At 47.1% G+C, this 19,482-nt stretch overlaps 1 pseudogene across 1 annotated transcript; it reads right to left on the reverse strand.

The window, feature by feature from the left end:
* Positions 1 to 14,833: 14,833 nt before the first annotated feature.
* On the reverse strand, positions 14,834 to 15,332 carry LOC309566233 (centrin-3-like; annotated as a pseudogene). The gene has a single exon. The product of its transcript is annotated as a centrin-3-like (transcript).
* Positions 15,333 to 19,482: the final 4,150 nt, after the last annotated feature.

The following is a 19,482-nucleotide window of genomic DNA, read 5'->3' on the forward strand; positions in this document are numbered from 1 at the left end:
GCACCGGATACTCGTCAATACCCAGATTCAACAGTGCCAGTTCTTTTTTTGGAGGGCTAAGAATCCCCGTACAATCCGCTATACAACTGAAAATTTTTTTCCAGTAACTCGTGAGCGAGGGACACTACCAAAGAATATGTACCAATGTTCCTATTCCTCCACATTCACGCCAACAATGGGCTGGGGTGGAGGGGAACAACTTTGAGAGCCGAAAGGGCGTATAATACCACCGATTCGTAATTTTGAGCATAGGTTCCCAGTGGGAAGTGCAGTGTGAGTATCGATAGGTGGACGTCAAAGCTCTTGACCATTGGGTTGTGGTAAAAGTGTGCGCTAGATCTTTCTCCCACCTGAGCATTGGCATAGATTTAGGGCAATCTGCAAGTTGGAGAAGGTTGTCATAAAAGATGGAGATGCCCTTGGTCGGGCGTGAGGCTGAGTGGTAGAACGCCCAGGGTTTCGCAGGAACGTGAACAGTCGTTGGAGGGTGTTTAACTAGGAAACTGTGTATGCGGTGAACCGTGAAGGTCAGTGCGGGAGGGACACTATACTCCTGCATCAATGTAGCCGGAGAGCGCAAAACACCATGGCCATAGAAGTGTGAGAGTGAAGTCAGTCCCAGCTTAGCCAGTTGGGTCAACTGCAGGGAAGGGAGGTGGGCAGCCAGGATGAAAATGGGGAGCGACAAGGAGTTTTGGGAGTGTCCATCCGCCTGTCTCCTGCCAGCGAGAGCCAGTCTGCGCCACGCCAACACTGAAGACTGAGTCGTGGGAGGCAGTTGGGATAGCGACCAGGGGATCCATAAATCACTGAGGAGAAACAGGCGGAGGTCTCCAGTGGAAGTGAGGTGGCGTTCAAGTTGGACCCAAGGAAGGGTGTTGGAGGTAGAGAACCACGTTTTAATCTGGACCAGTCTAGTGGACCATAGGTACAGGGTAAGGTCAGGGAGTTTAGCACCGCCCATACACTTGGGTAGGGATAAGGTGGAGGTAGCCACTCGGGCTCTCGCACCTCCCCAGATGAAATCACACATGTTCCTAGAAAAAGCATCCAGAAATTTTTTGGGAAAGGTGAGAGGGAGCGCTCGAAAAAGGTATAAAATTTGGGGCAATATTGACATTTTGTAGGCGGCCATCCGGCCACCCCAGGAGAGTTCTACTTTGGACATGGCTACCATTTCTTTAGCAGCTTTTTTCAACAAGGTGTCCACGTTAACATGGAGGAGGGGTTTGGTAGTGGGAGTTATGTGTACACCTAAGTAAGGGATGGAGTCCTCGGTCCAGGGGTAAGGAAAGTCTTTCTAAAGGCGGTTAGCGTCCCGTTTGCTAATTCCCAAGTTCAATACCAATGACTTGGATGCGTTTACCTTGTGGCAGGAAACCGAGCTGAATTCAGAGAGAATGCTATGGACAGCTGGGAGGGATCGTGTGGGGTTGGTGAGGGCGATCACGATGTCGTTCGCAAACAGATTGACCGTATGAGATGTGGAACCCACCCGGAACCCCATTACCTCATTGTCCGATCTAATGGCCTCCGCCAGGGGTTCGATCATCAAGTTGAAGATCGTAGGTGAAAGGGGGCACCCTGACGGGTGCCATTAGTGATTTTAAACGGATTCGAGGTTGTACCAGCTGTGAGGACCTGTGCTGAGGGGCAGGAGTATAGGGCAAGAATTGCAGAGAGTATATCTCCCGAGAAGCCACATTTTTCTAATGTGAGGCGCATGAATAGCCAGTTCACTCTATCGAACGCCTTCTCTGCATCCAGAGTGAGGAGTAGAGAAGGCGTTCTAGACACCTCCGCCAGGTGGACCAAGTTTATGATCCGCTGCATAGCATCCGACGTTTGCCTACCTGGCATAAAACCCATTGGTCATTCCTAACCAGCATAGGGAGAAGGGGCTGAAGTCGGGACGCCAGAATTTTGGCGTATATCTTGAGGTTGCTGTTCAATAGGGAGATGGGTCTGTCGTTTGCTGGGAGGCTAGCATCCTTACCAGGTTTGGGGATGGTGGTAATGTAGGCACTCAACATTTTGCACGGGAATTCAGCTTTAAGGGCGGCTTGGTTGAATACATCAACCAGATGTGGACCCAGAGTGTCACCATGAATCTTGTAATATTCATTACAGAGACCATCTGGTCCCGGGGATTTCCCAGTGGGAAGCAGTCTAATGGCCTTGGAAACTTCAGTCAGAGTAAATGGGGACGATAGGGACTGTAGATGTTCGTCAGTCAGGGAGGGCAGGTGTAGTTTGTCTAAGAACTTGCGTATGAGAACTGGAGTCGGTTGGGTAGTGTTGGGGTCCTGGGCAAGGTTATATAGGGACCCGTAAAAGGCGGCGAATTCATTCGCAATGTCCCGGGGATGGGTCAGTCTAGAGCCAGTGGAGCATTGGGAAAGATGGGAGATTCGCGTGGACACCCTTCGCTGCTTAATCCTAGCTGCTAGAAACTTGCCAGCTCTATTCGCGTGTGCATAGTATTTAAGCTTAAGTACCCGCAGATGGCGGTCGTAACGTTCCATAAGGTGGGACTTCAGAGAGTCTCTCGCCGGGGAAAGCTGCAAGGCCAGGTCGTGTGTGGGAGAAGCTTTGTGTACAATCTCAAGATCACGTATCTCGGTCAAGAGAGCCGTGAGTTTGCGACTGTAGGCCCTGCGCAGTCTGGCAGTCTGTTGAATGCACACGTCGCGGATAAATGCCTTGTGTGCTCCCCAGAGCACCCAAGGACTCGACACGGAGGGGGCATTAAGGCTGAAATATTCAGAGAGTTTCTCTCGGATTGACTTACCAGCAGTTGGGTCCTGAAGCACCTTAACATCACATCGCCAGACCGACGTCCGTTCCCTGGGCCCAGCCTCCTCCAGAACCATCTCGACAGCAGCGTGGTCAGACCACGTGATGTTTCTGATGGCCGAGGAGGAGACTTTGCCCAGTAAAGGGAGGTCAGCCCAGAACATATCAATACGTGAATACGATTTGTGTCTAGAGGAATAAAATTAATAGTCTCTTTCCGAACCATGTTGGCAGCGCCAAACATCAAAAAGCTGTTCTGTAGCTAAAAGAGAGTCCAGTGACAGTTGCGGCCCCGGGCGGGCACCGAGGTGTCAAGCCCTGGGCCGACCACAGAGTTCATGTCACCACAGACCACCAGGTTTCCGTAAACATCACGGGAAACTTTTTTCATCAATCTGGAAAGGAAACGTTTTTGATGTGTATTTGGAGCGTAGACCGCCACCAGGGTTAGTGGCATTGCGATAAAGTCACCTTTAAGGATGAGGAATCTGCCGTCAGGATCTTGGGTTAGGTTGTGGAGCGAGAAGGCAATCGAGTCTCTCAGTGCGATCATCACCCCTTGTTTTTTCTCAAAGGCATTGGCAAAAAACAGATTAGGAAAGTTCCTATGCGAAAATTTAGGCTGGTGGTGAAGCTTAAAGTGGGTCTCCTGGACACATACCACATCAGCCCCACTGTTGCAGAGCTCCGTCCATAGGGAGAACCGCTTAACCGGATGGTTCAGACCATTCACATTTAGAGATAAGAACTTAATGGTCATGGTATCATCGGAGAGACGAAATGGATCATCTGCACGAGGGCCATAGGTAGTGTGGGTAGTTCACTGAACACAAGTCTGTTAGTCTGACTAGAGCAACAAAAAAGGAAGGGAAGGGGGGGCAGACAGGCTGGGAATGCCTGACAGAAGATAAAAAAGAGTCTAGGGGCAGGTACAACCTGCAACAGAGAGAGAGGGGCCAGAAGGTCAACAATACCTAGGCCAGGGACTAACGTTGAGCAGGCTTAGGTGGGTGCTCACCTCCGGGTGAGGAGTGCTTGGAGTTGGACCATTTGCAGGACACAATGTGCTAATCATCCGAGAGGGTCTGCGGCGATGGAGATCTGGAAGACCGCGACTAAGTGGATGGAGGTTCTGGGATAATTCCCCAACGATGCAAAAGGGCCATTCCTTCCTCCAAAGAAGCGATCGTGACTGTACTGCCTTGGTGAGTGATGGATAGTTGAGCTGGATGCTTCCACTTGTGCACAATGTGGTGATTCCTTAGGGCTTTGGTTATGGTAGTGTAGTGATGTGATAATTTCTTTGCCCATCTTTCAAATGTGTATTCTTGTTATGCAGTGTTTGTTTTGCCCTTTTTCAATATGGTTGCTGTGTTTCTTTCTTTCTCTACAAGAAGGATGAGGTCATCAAAAAGGGCAGAGCAAGGATTTCTGGGTGAGACTGAAAAAAAGAGAGACATGAGGGACACAGAAATGTCCTGCTGAAAGAACATAGACTGTAAGTGCTGTAACATCCCCTCACTGAGACACACAGAGACACTGCTGATGATTTCATGTTCCTGAGGAGAATATCTTATGTTGTATGGATCACTAAATGTTATTTCTTCAATACATGGACATTTAAACACTCTGCTGTGTGGATTACTGTCTATATGGATATGTTTTCTCAATTGGGATTCCACTTGCTAATCACAAGCCCTGATTGAGTGGAGGCACTGGCACTTACTATAAATCCTGTCCTGATCACACAGATTATATACTCTGCTCCTAAATACTACACAGGTGGCGTCATCGTACCCCAGTAGCTGTCTAGAGTGATTAAAATAGCGCTACATTTGGAGGCACTGCTGAGATACAAATCTTGGATCAGAACATTAAAGAACGACCATGTCATTGTTATCTACAGAAGCTGTGAGGCAGTGGGTCCTGGAAGAGGGACTGTCACCTAAAAGGACATTTGCTATTTCATATGTACCTATCCGTGTGAGCGTCCACAAACTGCAGGAGGCGCTAAAAGCAAATGAAACTTTGCGGTATGCCGCTCCTGTGGATAAAAGAGAGGAAGATGAGCGTTATGATGAACTGTATACCCATTATCTCTGTCTCAGTGAGGTGGATTTAAATCCAGTTAAAGGGCCCTTTTGTATATATCTGAAAGGGGCTGAAGAAATTGGTTGTGCTGTAGTATTTCCAGTAAGTTCACCTCCAGTAAGGCGGAAGTTACCAGCCCTGCCTGATAAGTGTGAACCATTGAATACAACTGCTTCAGGAGAAACTGTAATGCTGACTGCTGCGTCTGTTAAGCAGGAAACAGATATTGAGCATCTGCTGCTAAAAGTCACTGAAGTCTTTGCCCAGAATTTACATGCTGATTCTTATCGCAAATTAAAGGCTTTTTCAGGAGTGCTACCTGTCCCCACTGGTGAAGAAAGCTTTGAGGTGTGGAGAGATTTTGCACAGCAAGTGATAGAGGAATGGACCTGCTCAGAGGAAAAGAAAAAACAGCGCATCATGGAAAGTTTAAGACCACAAGCATCCATTATCATCAGAGCTTACAAGGAGACTCATGTGAGTACCAGTGCTCAAGAATATATTGATATTTTGACAGATGCTTATGGACTGCACCGTGACCCTGATCAGATGCTTGCTGATTTTAAACAGACAAAGCATAAAAAGGGAGAGGATGTTTCTGTGTTTGTGAGGAGGCTAGAAGTACTACTGGGGAGATTGCTCACTGACAAGGTCATCTCTCCTACAGATGTTGACAGATTAAGGACTGCTCAAATAATAAAGGGGCTACTGCCACATCACCCAATATCACCAGTTCTAAGAGTTGTTTTGAGGGAGAGGAATTTTACTTTCACTGAAATTATGACTGAAGTAAAGCGACAGGAGTCTGATATTCTTTTTAGTACCCCTTCCAAGAGCAAAGTTAAACAGAATGCTGGGGTGGAGCCAACAAATGAGACTGTTGCTAAGAACAAAGAAGTGAGTAGATTCCCACAGCCTAGAGCTCTATCTGCTGATAAAACCTCCAGTGAAAAGCCTCTCTTCCACATTAAATGTTTCCGCTGTGGACAAGCAGGCCACACAGTTCGTCAATGTCCACTGCTTGCTGACAGTTCTGAAATTCACAGTAAAGCTGGACATATGTACCAAAGAAAACATGGAAGATCAAGAAAACAAACGTTTACCAAGCTACCCGGGGTAGGCCGCAGATGTACTTTCAATTTGTTTGTTAATGATATACCCACTACTGCTCTGTTTGATACTGGTTCTCAGCTGACGATCATATACAGGCCCTTCTATCAGCAACACTTAAACCACCTCCCTTTGCAACCTGTGGACACTTTGCCTGTTTATGGTGTGGGAGAAAATCCTGTTTTTATGGATGGTTGCCTAGAAGTTGAGCTTCGCATTCCTGGCGTGATAGCCAAGGAGGATCCCCCACTTAAAGTTATTGCTTATGTGAGCCCTCCCCCTGGGGGTAATGAGTATGCTCCTATGATTGTGGGTTCCAATGTTGAAGCTGTTGAGGCTGCTTTCATTCGGTTTCTTCAGCCTCAACGGGGAACTCCCCTACCTTCACTGCCTGTTGCTCCAGAACTTCAAAATATCTGCCAAACTTTTGCTCCTGATCTTCCTGGAGGGTGTGTGGGAAATCCATGGCGTCCCATAGAGCTTCCAGCAGGGGGAGTGAGAGTGTTGCGGGTTTATGTGTAAATTTCACCAAGTGCAAATGGTAGTTTCTTTTTGCTAGAGACTGATACAAAAGAGGCTTTAAAGAATGGCTGGGAGATAGTACCAGAAAGGAAAGACTATCGTGTAAAATGTCCAAGAATGGATGCTGTTACTGTCCGGAACATTACCACACACCCAATTATAATACCAGCCTGGAAAGAGGTAGCCTATTGTTACCCAGTGGAAACCATTAGCTCCTACACTGTTAAAGTCAAGGAGAAAGAAACCAAATTAGACTTTCACTTGAATGATGCTGATAGTCCTGCAGAACACCAACAGGCACTAGGAGAGCAGCTAATGGAATACAATGATGTTTTCTCTACCGATGACATGGATGTTGGGTGTGCAAAAAGTATTCAGCACAGTATTCGCCTAACAGATAGCACCCCATTTAGAGAAAGATCCAGGCGCATACCTCTTAAAGATCTGGATGATGTTCGAGAGTGCGTGCACAAAATGAAAGATGAAAACATCATTGCTGAGTCTAAAAGCCCGTATGCATCCCCAATAGTGGTAGTCAGAAAGAAAAATGGTGGAGTGCGAATATGTGTTGACTACAGGACTCTAAATCGGCGAACAGTCCCAGATCAATACACGCTACCTCGCATTGAGGAAGCTCTTGATGCCCTGCAAGGCAGTAAATGGTTCACAGTAATGGACTTAAGATCTGGTTATTACCAGGTCCCAATGAGTGAGGAAGATCAAGAAAAGACGGCTTTTATTTGCCCCCTGGGGTTTTTCCAGATTGTTCGCATGCCTCAGGGCATTAGTGGTGCACCTGCAACCTTTCAACGTCTAATGGATCGGACCCTGGGAGACCTTTGTCCCACTCAATGTATCGTCTACCTTGATGACATAATTGTCTTTGGCTCCACTCTGGAGGAGCATGACCAGAGACTTTTTAGGGTGCTAGATCGTTTGAGGAAGGAAGGTCTGAAACTTTCACTGGACAAATGTAAGTTTGCTCGTTCTTCAGTAAACTTTGTGGGTCACATCGTATCTGCAGAATGGGGTAGCAACTGATCCTGCTAAGGTGGAGGCTGTGGTAACCTGGCCCCGTCCCACAAATCTGACAGAACTGAGGTCCTTCTTGGGATTTTGTGGCCATTATCATCGATTCATTAGAGGCTATTCCAAGACTGCTCGGCCTCTTAATGACTTGCTTAAAGAAACCCCTGGCATGGACACAAACCGCAAAACCCATTTCAGTGAGAGATGGACTTCTGCTTGTGAGGAAGCTTTTCTACAGCTTAAGAAAAGTCTTACAGAAGCACCAGTGTTGGCTTATGCAGACCCTCAAAAGCCATACATTCTGCATGTGGATGCCAGCTATGATGGATTGGGAGGAGTCTTACATCAAGAGTACCCAGGAGGACTAAGGCCTGTTGCTTATATAAGTCGCAGTCTAAGCCCAGCAGAAAAGAATTATCCTGTTCATAAACTGGAATTTCTTGCCCTGAAGTGGGCTATTGTTGAAAAGCTGCATGATTACTTGTATGGAACTCAGTTTGAGGTGAGAACCGACAACAACCCCCTCACTTATGTTTTGACTACAGCTAAGCTAGATGCCACTGATCATAGGTGGCTTGCTGCTTTGTCTAATTATCAATTCACTCTCAAGTACAAGCCGGGTCCCAAGAATATTGGGGCTGATGCTCTTTCTAGGCGCCCTGGATTACCCATGAACTTGGAAGAAAGTGACTGGGAGGAAGTACCTGGGCCTATTGTGGCTGCCTATTGTGCTACAGCTGCTGTACAAGGAGACAATATTGTTTTCTCTGACCTACGAGCTATTGATTCCCTGGCAGCTGGTGAAGAGTGTATTCCAAACATGTATTGCTGCCCCACTGCTTTAGGGGTGCCAGAAAACATCCAGCTGCAAAAGAAAGATATGATCCTTCTACAAAAATGAGATCCAATAATCAGACATGTCAGAGAGTCTGTTTTCCGGAAAGATCCTAACTACATGAGAAAATACCTACCTGAGCAGAGTACCTACTATCTTAAGGAATGGGAGAAGCTCAAAATAATTGATGGACTTTTATACAGGGTACATTTGTTTCATGATCATCCTGGAAGGAGACAGCTAGTGCTCCCTCAAGTCTATAGAAACTCTGTTTTGAGAAGTTTGCATGATCAACATGGGCATCTAGGAGTTTAAAAAAACCTATGGATTAATCCAAGACTGATTCTTTTGGCCACGAATGAGGGAAGCTGTTGTGGACTATTGCCGCCGTTGTGTGAGATGTCTGCAACGGAAAACTCTGCCTACTCGAGCTGCTCCTATGGAACACTTGAAAAGTTCTGGTCCCATGGATTTAGTGTGCATGGACTTTTTGTGTATTGACAATGACAGCAGTGGTGTGGGAAATATTTTGATTGTGACTGATCACTATACTCGCTATGCTCAAGCCTATCCCACCAAAGATCAGAAAGCAGTAACTGTAGCCAAAGTGCTGTGGGAGAAGTTTTTTGTTCACTATGGATTGCCAAATCGACTTCACTCTGACCAGGGGCGGGACTTTGAAAGTCGCCTAATTAAAGAGCTGTTAACATTGCTTAACATCAACAAGAGCCGCACCACCCCTTATCATCCAGAGGGTGATGCTCTCCCTGAACGTTTCAATCGTACCTTGTTGAACATGTTGGGTACCCTCTCTAATGGTGCTAAGCAGACCTGGAGCCGACATGTTGGAGCTATGGTACATGCCTACAATTGCACCAGACATGAATCCACTGGCTTTTCTCCTTATATTCTTATGTTTGGGAGAGAAGCCCATCTCCCTGTTGACATTCAGTTGGGCGTGTCTACTGATGGAGTGGAACAGAGGAATCACTATCAGTATGTGGCACGACTTAAACAGAGTTTGAAAGAGGCCTATCAGATGGCTGAGGAAAATGCTGCGAAATTAAATGCTGCCAATAAAAGGCGTTTTGATTCCAAAGTTCGTTACAAAGACTTACAACCTGGTGATAAAGTGTTTCTCCGCAATTTGGGACCCTCAGCCAAACATAAGTTAGCTGATCGCTGGAGAAATGAGTTGTTTGAAGTTGTAGAAAAACTGCCTAGGATTCCAGTATACAGGATTCGAGGACCTGAGGGTCGGCTCAAAGCCTGGCATAGGAATCATTTGCTTCCGGTACCACAAGTTGCTACTGTTGATGAGGAGCTACAATCTGACATTGCTACAGATTCTAATGATGTGCCTTGTGCCAACAGTGGAGACCAGAGTGATGACAGTAACTGGTTTACACCTCCACCAGAGTCTCCTGTACAGGTTCCTTCACCTAGTACTGATGGGGGCCTCCCTCAGAGGGGAGGTTTGAACCCAGCTACTCCTGCTTTTGAACCAACAGTCCAAAATTTTGTGCCTACAGTTGCAGGCATGGTTGGAGCACCAAGTTTCCCCACTAATGCTGTCCCAGAGTTCTCTGGATTTATGCCTGAGGGGTTGAGGAGAGGAGATCGTGTTTACTTATGACACTTTGGGAAGACCCTGCTATGCTGTACAGAACTATGTACAACCTCATGTTCTGATGGACATGATTGCAGCTCATTCTAGACTGGTTAGCATGATGCCTATTTGTTACTAACCATACTTTCTTTGCAGCTAGCTCTGTAATAGATTTCTTCTGGAGAAGTGGTCTGCAGAAGGCGACAACGATGTTAATTTTTCTTGTTATTTTATGTGTATATCCTTGCCGGGTCGGAAGGATTTTCAGCAGGAGGAGAATGTAGTGATGTGATAATTTCTTTGCCCATCTTTCAAATGTGTATTCTTGTTATGCAGTGTTTGTTTTGCCCTTTTTCAATATGGTTGCTGTGTTTCTTTCTTTCTCTGCAAGAAGGATTAGGTCATCAAAAAGGGCAGAGCAAGGATTTCTGGGTGAGACTGAAAAAAAGAGAGACATGAGGGACACAGAAATGTCCTGCTGAAAGAACAGAGACTGTAAGTGCTGTAACATCCCCTCACTGAGACACACAGAGACACTGCTGATGATTTCATGTTCCTGAGGAGATTATCTTATGTTGTATGGATCACTAAATGTTATTTCTTCAATACATGGACATTTAAACACTCTGCTGTGTGGATTACTGTCTATATGGGTATGTTTTCTCAATTGGGATTTCACTTGCTAATCACAAGCCCTGATTGAGTGGAGGCACTGGCACTTACTATAAATCCTGTCCTGATCACACAGATTATATACTCTGCTCCTAAATACTACACAGGTGGCGTCATCGTACCCCAGTAGCTGTCTAGAGTGCTTAAAATAGCGCTACAGTAGCAAGGTTCCTACGCTTCTGGAGCGTGTGCCTAGAGAGATCTGGTAGAATCTGAACTTGCGGGAAGTCCCCAGGAAGAGATTGAAGCTGCCTGGAGGCCATAAGAACTTTGTCCTTTGTCTGGAAAAAGTGCACACGGAGAAGAACATCACAGGGCAAGTCCTGTGCTATAAAGTGAGGTTTAGGAATCCTGTGGATTCTGTCTATCTCCAATTCAGCCGCTGTCAGGGAAGGGACCAGTGCGGAAAAAAGGTCAGTAGCCATTTTGCGCAGGTGTTGGGGTTGGACAGTTTCCGGTACTCCCCTTAATTTTAAGTTGTTTCTCCGGGATCTGTCCTCAAGGTCCGCAAGTTTATCTTTGATCCAGTCAATGTCATCTGAGTGACCATTATGGGCTGTGATGAGAGTATTAAGTGAAAGGGTGCATTTTGACATGGAGGATTCAACATTGTCCACCCTCACCTCCAGCTGCGGTAAATCCCGCTTTGTTTGGGCAAGACTCTGCACCACATCCATGTGCAGGGAGGACCAGAGGGAATGGAGCATTCCTTTTAGGAGCGTGGCAGAGATTGGGTGGTCTCCCACCGGGAAAGCAGCAAAGGGGTCAGCAGGCAGCGTACTCAGGCCTCTGGGATCCGAGGGAGAGGACGCAGCTTGATCCATCCCGCATGGCTGTGTGGGATCGGGGGGGGGAGAGCTCCAGCGTGGGCGCTGCTTCGCCGTGCTCCTCGAGGAGGGAGAAGGAGGGGTGGAGGAACCCGAGGAGTTCCCGCTGTCCGGGTTGGCTACTTGCCTGGGTGGCTGTGCTCTTCCATCCCGGTTCCCTTCCCGGGGAGATGCGTTCGGCGGGGGCCTGCTTGCGCCATCTTGCCGGAGTCCAGCCGAGTTGGAGAGGAGGAATCCGTCCAGCTTGTGCGATTGCGAGGGTCTCTTTTTATTCCTCATGGTGCCCAGAGGTGGTGGGGAGAGCTTAGAGGCTTCTGTGCCCGCTGTGAAGGCTGTAGTGAGCAGATGTCCCGGGTGGCCGAACGGAGCCGAAGAACTAAGCGGCCATCTTTAGCGCCTGGAAGCCACGCCCCTTCCTAATTGCCGTTTTTGACACTTTGGCAACCATATAGCTTGTGTTCTACCCTGGTTCCTGGTGTTTTCCCCGCAAGTGGCGAGTGTCCGGCTGATGTCACCGCTCCGAAACTACAGCATAGTCCTTTCATCCTCGCGCCGGCTGGTTTCCGGCTTTGTGCACACACTGCTCAGCGGTCCTGGGAGACTTCCTCGCACTCGTGTTGCTTGCTGCCAGGTGCCCTTGTCCACTCCAGCCCAGGGGGATGTAAGCATTTTATGTACTTTGTTTTTCGGTTATCAATACCAATACCAATAAACTGTTAACCCATTCTAAACTGGATGTTCACCTGACTTCTTTATCCATTGCATCCCGGTGTGGTTCATGCGCTGCCTTCCTCATATACTTTTGTCCGTATCAGCACCCTTCCTATGCTCGTTGGCTAGCAGCAGAAAAAACGCTGGGGAGCCTCGCAGGCTTATTTCTATCTCTCCACCCTAAAGGCACCCCAGGAGCGCCTGATTTGTGATATTGCTTTGACATTCTGGAGGAGACCTACATGGTACCAGTGATCTGCTGATTGCTGGTGCAATGCTTTTCAGGATCCTACAAAAAAAAAAAGTTAGGTGAACTTGAAGTTAGAAGCTGATTGGCTATCATGCACGGCTGCACCAGCTTTTGAACTCTCCAGTTTTAGTAAGTTAACCCCATAGGCTAACATAAAAGGGCATTTAGAGGCAGAATATAAAATCAAATGCATGTAAAAGTGGTACAGTAGATTTTTTGCACTTTATTTGACCTTTCTTTTTTATGATCACTAATAACTTAGCCCCCCTTACATTAGAGACCCCCACAGAGGCCCCCCTTACATCAGAGACCCTCACAGAGCCCCCCACACCGAGCCCCCCTTACATCAGGGACCCCCCACACACAGAGCCCCCCTTACATCAGAGACCCCCACACACAGAACCCCTCTTACTTCAGAGACCCCATTACATCAGAGACCCCGACACAGATCCCCCCCTTACATCAGGGACCCCCCCACACAGAGTCCCCCTTACATCAGAGACCCCCTTTACATCAGAGATCCTCACAAAGGCCCCCCTTTACACCAGAGACCCTCGCAGAGGCCCCCCTTTACACCAGAGACCCTCACAGAGCCCCCCTTTTACATCAGAGACCCCCACAGAGGCCCCCCTTTACATTAGAGACCCCCACAGAGGCCCCCCTTACATCAGAAACCCCCCACAGAAAAGCCCCCCTTACATCAGAGACCCCCACACAGAGTCCCCCTTACATCAGAGACCCCCCCACACAGAGCCCCCTTACATCAGAGGCCCCCACACAAAGCCCCCCTTACATCAGAGACCCCCCACACAAAGCCCCCCTTACATCAGAAACCCCGACATAAAGCCCCCCTTACATCAGAGCCCCCCACACATTAGAGAGCCCCCCACACAGAGCTCCTTACATCAGAGAGCCCCCCTTACATCAGAGACCCCCCACACAAATTCCCCCTCACATCAGAGACCCCCCTGACATCAGAGACCCCACACACAAAGCCCCCCTCACATCAGAGACCCCCCTTACATCAGAGACCCCCCACACAAAGCTCCCCTCACATCAAAGACCCCCCTCACATCAGAGACCCCCCACACAAAGCCCCCCTCACATCAGAGACCCCCCTTACATCAGAGACCCCCCACACAAAGCCCCCCTCACATCAAAGACCCCCCTTACATCAGAGACCCCCACACAGAGACCCCCTTACATTTGTTGCAGAGAGAGAGCTTACTTACCCAGTATGGAGGCTCAAGCTGTTTGCAGCTTTTTTTTCTTTAAACTTCCTGCCCACACATCCCCGGGGAGTGTGGGCGGGGCAGACCCGGGTGGAGGAGGAGGAGAAGGGGCGGGAGGAGGAGGAGCTGACGATCTCTCTCCTCTGGCATCCCTGCAGAGAGGAGGAGGGATCAGTCAGCGGCGGCGTCTGTGTGCCTGAGCTGTGTGTAATACACAGCTCAGTGCTGAAGAAGTAGGAGACCGAGGCATGGCCGCACAGCAGGAGGTAAGCGGCGGCCTGTGTTCACCCTGTCCAGGCAACGGTTCGCTGCTTACCTCCCGCTGTGTGGCCTGATCATCTGCGAGCTGTGATGGCCGCACGGCACACCTGTTGCCCATGGCGCCCTGTACGGCCGCACAGCTCACACACCCCAAAGGCCGGCCCTGATTGGGGTGGTTTAGCCTTTATTTTATGTAACATAACCAAAACAGAATGTGAGAGGAAATTCCTCCAAACTGAAGGAATCACTAGTTGTCACCAGGGTCACCAGAACTAGTGTAACTATTGGAAAAATTCCCTTATCTTACTTTCCTGGTGCATCAAGGCAGCGTACACTTGGGTTGTGGTTAAGCCCCTACAACCTGATAGGACTGGTTAACTATAAATCAAAGGCAGACCTGGCTCGCAGCATTCTCCTTTTTGGCCTCACCTGATCAGGACTGGAGTCACGAGGTATTCCCTTACCGTTTGTCGCCCCAGATGGGTTTAGCCTTTCCTGGGTGGAAGTCCTTCCTGTACAATCTCTAAATGAGCTATATGGTTGGAGCCCCATTCTGCTGGTCTGGGGGGGGGGGGGGGCATAGTTCAGCCTCTCCTGGGTGGAAATCCTTTGATGTAAGTGACAGCATTTTCCCTTTGCTTTCCATATGCTTTTCACCTCTTTTCTCTTTTTTTATTTATTTATTTTTTTTACAAAGTATTGTGCAATTTAATTACAGCTGCATAAAAAAAAAAGAAAAAACTATTTTACAAATAGAACTATACTCAAAATTGAGGAAGATAACAAAGTAACATTAATATGCTACAAAATACTGACTTCAGCATCAGAGTTGGTCCATAATGAAAGTGTTCTCAATGATTCCTGCTGCTGGCAAGTTATAACTCAGCTTCACATTAAATGTCGCCAGTCATTATGGAAATTAATTCTTCTATATTTATTTCTCCATCACCATCCTTGTCAAATTCATCAATCATAGCACGCAGCTCTTCATCTGTCATGTTCCCGGGAAACCCGACATAGATTCCTCAAGCTAATTTTTACTGAGTCATCATCGTCAAACAGTTTAAAAGCTTTGAGCATCTCTTCTTGGGGATCGCAGTCCTGTATCAAATCTGTAACAACTTCATTAAAGTCATCAAAAGTAATTTTCCCCGTTGTTTCACCATCGTAATCCTTTAGGATTTTTAGAACATCTGCTTTCTTCACATGAAATCCCAAAGCTCGCATTGCCACCTTTAATTCATGATAAGCTATTGCTTTGTCTTTGTCTGTATCAAACAGGTCAAATGCATCTTTAATCTCTTGCTTCTGTTCTTCTGTTAGTTCTCTTTTTTTCTTTTTTTTTCATTTTGTCAACTGCCAAATCTGTTCTCACAGGCACATTCATGTCCTCTCCGTCCGCTCACACCGGCCCGCTCTGACACACACGAGCCACACTCGCTTACAGAAGGGGTCGACAGCATACAGTAAACATGATACCATCCATGCGATTGGGGGGGAACTCGTCACTTCCCCCTCTTTTCTCTTTTTTGTGGGCCTTTGCCATTTCAAAGATGGCTGCAGCAGTGCAAGTATACTCTGAGCATGAAAGACAGGAAGTGATGCGGCTCCTGTGGCCTGTTTCCTGGCTAGCCCTTTTTCAACATGGCAATCTGAGCATGCTCAGGCACTGATATCATCACTAATGGCAACATGTAATAATTTTAAATGGTTTTATGTCATTTTTGGGCAAAACATGGTGAAGCTCTCTACTCATGCATGCTGGATGCTTATGTGTTCATTGTTTGCAGGTATGTTTTCCCTTTTTATGGCATTCACCTGAGCTTTTCCTATCTCCTTCTCAGTGCTGCTCTGGGATCACTGTGATTTTTATGGCATTCATCTGGACTTCTGCTTTCTCCTTCTCAGTGTTGCTCTAGGATCACTGTGCTGTTTATTGCATTTCACTTTGGCTCTTCCTATCCCCTTCTCAATGCTTGCTCTGTGATCACTGTCATGCTGTTTTTCATTTCAGTCTGTTGCTTTGCTCTGTTTCCATGGGGAACACTGCACAGTCAGACCACCCACTGCTTTTAAGGTATAGGGATTAGGTAAAAAAGAGCCAATATCTAAAGCCCTGTAAGGACCTCAAGATGGAGGTAGCCCTTTAAAGGTCAAGACAAGTCGCCATCTAAGAGCAGACATCCAGGCAATGTTGATCAAGGTCATCATCTCGCCACTCATTATCATTGTTCCATGTTTACAAACATCACATGCTACCAGCCCTAATAATTGCTGCATTTGTGGTGGAGAGTCATTGCCTGCCAAGCTAATATATCAAGTCTGTCTTTAACAAGCAGGATACAGCCCGGCAAGGACCTCAGGAAGGAGGAAGCTTTCTAAAAGCCAGAACATTTACCATTTAAGCCATGTAAGGACCTCAAGATGGAGGGAGCCCTTTAAAGGTCAAGACAAGTCGCCATCTAAGAGCAGACATCCAGGCAACGTTGATCAAGGTCATCATCTCCCCCTTCATTATTATTGGTCCCCGTTTACAAACACCACAGGTTACCAGCCCTAATGGTTGCAACGTTTGTGGTCGAGAGTCATTGCCTGACAAGCTAGTATGTCAAGTCCGCGTGGAAGAAGCGACAACTGACGAAGAAGGGGATGTCTGGAAAGTACCCACCTTGGATTGAAAATCGGCCAAGGAATTGATACATGAAGCCTGTACTTCCTAGTCCTTGGCTGAATTGCCTAGCACTTCCAACCAGAGCCAGTAGTGTCCAAATTGGAAAGCTTGTCGGAAGAAGGCATTAAAGGGGCCACAGGCTTTGACGAATGCCCAATAGAGCCTTTTGCAAGGGCAGTTAAGGATACAATTGCCTGGAGTGCAGTGGCGGAAACTCTCCACAAGGTTAAAAAGTACTAATTTCCCTTCACTGAACAACTGGAGGAGTTAATCCAGGAAAAATAGAAGGAGTCAGAAAAAAAGGCCTGTATAAACAGGTTGTCAAAGCTGTATACCCTGAAAAAGCTAAATGTCAACCTGCTGTGGTCTCCTGCGAAGGTGGATGCATCATTATTTCAGCTGGCAAGACATGTCACCTTGCGGTTGTGTTCAAGGAGGCTCTATTCTGAAAATTAGACCCAGCTCTGAAGTGCTCCTATGTACTGTAGCCTCTGAAGATGCATGCAGACCAGCAATAAACAGTCCAGGTGCTGAGTGAGTCTAATGGAAGTGTTTTCATAATTATCAACCACAGTGTTGGGCATGTAACTTAAAAAAGTATTTAGTTATAGTTACTAGTTACTTCTCACAAAAAGTAACTGAGTTAGTAACTGAGTTACATCAGTAAAAAAGTAACTACAGTCAGGTGCATAAATATTGGGACGTTGACACAATTCTAATCTTTTTGGCTCTATACACCACCACAATGGATTTGGAATGAAACAAACAAGATGTACTTTAACTGCAGACTTTCAGCTTTAATTTGAGGGTATTTACATCCAAATCAGGTGAACGGTGTAGGAATTACAACAGTTTGTATATGTGCCTCCCACTTTTTAAGGGACCAAAAGTAATGGGACAGAGTAACAATCATAAAGCAAACTTTCACTTTTTAATACATGGTGGCAAATCCTTTGCAGTCAATTACAGCCTGAAGTCTGGAACGCATAGACATGACCAGACGCTGGGTTTCATCCCTGGTGATGCTCTGCCAGGCCTCTACTGCAACTGTCTTCAGTTCCTGCTTGTTCTTGGGGCATTTTCCCTTCAGTTTTGTCTTCAGCAAGTGAAATGCATGCTCAATCGGATTCAGGTCAGGTGATTGACTTGGCCATTGAATTTGCGGACATAATGTAAGTCTATGGCATTGCGGATACCATCCGCTGACATCCGATTTTCTTCCTTTCAGTTCTGTTCCATTTTTTGGAATGGAACAGAACCCTATTTTTGTTCCATTCAAAAAACGGAAAGGAAGGAAAATCGGATGTCAGCGGTGTCATCCGCTGACATCCGCAATGCCCATAGACTTACATTATGTCCGCATATCATCCGCAAATGGATGGGATGATATGCGGGCATACGGAGCGGATGACACAAATGTCATCCGCTCCGTGAAAAAAAAAAAGTCCCGCAGCGGACAAGAACAGCGGAGCGGCCGTCTGAAAGAGCCCTAAGACAATCATCTTCAGTTGTGGTTGTCTACCAGGGGAAACAGGCTCCGAAGGTGGAGATGAGTGCCTCCTATCTACCCTCCCTCCCCAATAAATCAGCATGATGGAAACCAGACCTCTGGTCAGGGAAGGAAGAGCATGGCAACAATCAGCAAATGATAAATAAATATACAAGCGTAGCCCATATGATCACAGTGCCTGGCAAAGTATAAAAACACAAGGGAACTATGCATCCTATTCCTCACACATCTTACATCAGAAGGAGCCCTTCGGTTTCATAGCTCCAGGGATAGATGTCTCTCCCCTCTCCCTCCTGGGTCTCCCTTCCCTGCTTGCCCCACACCTGTACAAGTGTTTTGGGCTGGGGACACTGAGTGGAGGAAAGGTGAGTGGGGGTTGGTAGACAGGTCAGCATACTCACCATGCTGGCAGCTCTCCTCTTATCAGACTTTGAATTTCCCGCCTTCAGGCTCTGCTTCTTGAGTGCAGCACTGGTTCAGCTCCAGACAGAAACAGTGAACGAAAGGATGGTTCCACCTCAGCCAGCTGCTGTTTGTCTATGTAATGAACAAGGGGCGGAGCCCCGCATACCGGCCCTGCCTTCCCCGACATCAGTGTGTGATTTTGACAGCTCCACTCACTCTCTCACTCACTGGATGCGGATCGGATTACACTGCTGGCCACTGTAATTATAGTAAGTAACACCAGCATTTTATTGTCTGTAACGGTAACGGCATTACTAATGGGGGAAACAGTAACTCATTTGATTACTAGTTACTGTAAGACTCTGAGGAAAGTGGCAGGGTCTTCATCCCTTTAAACGTGATTTCCTGTTGGGGGTATCTTACCAAAAATTACATTTTTGTTGCAGTGGAGGCCAAAAATCTGACTTATATCTTCGCACAGACTTATGGGAAAATCAGTGAGCTAATCACTCAAGCAGAAAATTGTGTTTCAGGGGGGCATTCTGTACACATTCTGTGTACAGAACACCTCCAGATAGCCATATTGCCCTGCATTTTACAAAAAATTGCAGTCCTACGGATTGAAAAGGAAAGTGGAGTTATCCTTTAAAGAAATCCTTCTGAAGGAAGTGGAGAGAGACAAGGTGGTAACAGGTTTATAAGAACTGAAATTGGTGGGAGATTCTGCGGCGGATGTGTCAGTAGACATCAATTGATGTTTTTCAAGAACGGTGTTCCCCGCGTTCACGACAAGGAGGGCATTATGGCTGAAGCCATGGCGGATCCGGCCTTAAAAATAAAACTGGTGCAAGATACCAGACAACTGATTTAATCTATTTGGGAGTGGACAGGATACAGCCATCTCAAGGGTGACCACTAGCAGGTCAGGGTGAATATCATCTGACAAAAAAC

Source organism: Pelophylax lessonae, assembly GCF_965119305.1.
Source record: "Pelophylax lessonae genome assembly, chromosome: 1".
NCBI lineage: Eukaryota > Metazoa > Chordata > Amphibia > Anura > Ranidae > Pelophylax > Pelophylax lessonae.